The following is a 640-nucleotide window of genomic DNA, read 5'->3' as shown; positions in this document are numbered from 1 at the left end:
AAAAAATAAAATGTTTTTTTTTTTTTTTTTTTTTTTAAGTATCGAATTTCAAATATTTTAATGTTTTTGAAAGAAGTCTCTTATGAAGAAGTCTCTTATGCTCACCAAGGTTGCATTTATTTGATCAAATATACAGTAAAAACAATTTACAATTACAAATTAAGCTAACGGTTTTCTGTTTTAGTATGCTTTAAATTAAATGTATTCCTGTGATGGCAAAGCTGAATTTTCAGCATCATTACTCCAGTCTTCAGTGTCACATGATCCTTCAGAAATCAATCTAATATGCTGATTGCTGCTCAAGAAACAATTCTTTTCACCATCAATGTAAAAAAAAAAAAAAGGGAAGCTGCTTTTAAAGGGGTCATATGACGCGATTACAAACTTTCACCGTGGATGAAGCGGAGTCCAGCCCGGGGTCGTCACATGTGGTTGTCGCAAGCCCACCGGCCGCTCCTTCGTCGAATCCGCCGGTCGCGCCGTTCTCAAGTCCGCCGCCCTCCGCTCACTCAAGCCCGCCGTGTGTTTCGTTGTGAAAGCGTAACTACTTTGTTTGGCCTTTTAAAAGAGGACACGACTAGAAATCAGTGGTTAAGTTGTATTTACAACACTGTTCCAGAACAGTTCAACCCAAATATTC

At 38.3% G+C, this 640-nt stretch overlaps 1 protein-coding gene across 1 annotated transcript in view; it reads right to left on the bottom strand.

The window, feature by feature from the left end:
• Positions 1-640, bottom strand: part of LOC107661396 (cationic amino acid transporter 3-like) — an 11109-nt gene that overhangs the window by 4114 nt on the left and 6355 nt on the right. The gene's annotated exons all lie outside the window — the stretch shown is intronic.

Source organism: Sinocyclocheilus anshuiensis, unplaced genomic scaffold (genome assembly GCF_001515605.1).
Source record: "Sinocyclocheilus anshuiensis isolate Anshui unplaced genomic scaffold, SAMN03320099.WGS_v1.1 scaffold635, whole genome shotgun sequence".
Classification (NCBI taxonomy): domain Eukaryota; kingdom Metazoa; phylum Chordata; class Actinopteri; order Cypriniformes; family Cyprinidae; genus Sinocyclocheilus; species Sinocyclocheilus anshuiensis.
This window is presented reverse-complemented; position numbering and strand designations above follow the sequence as displayed.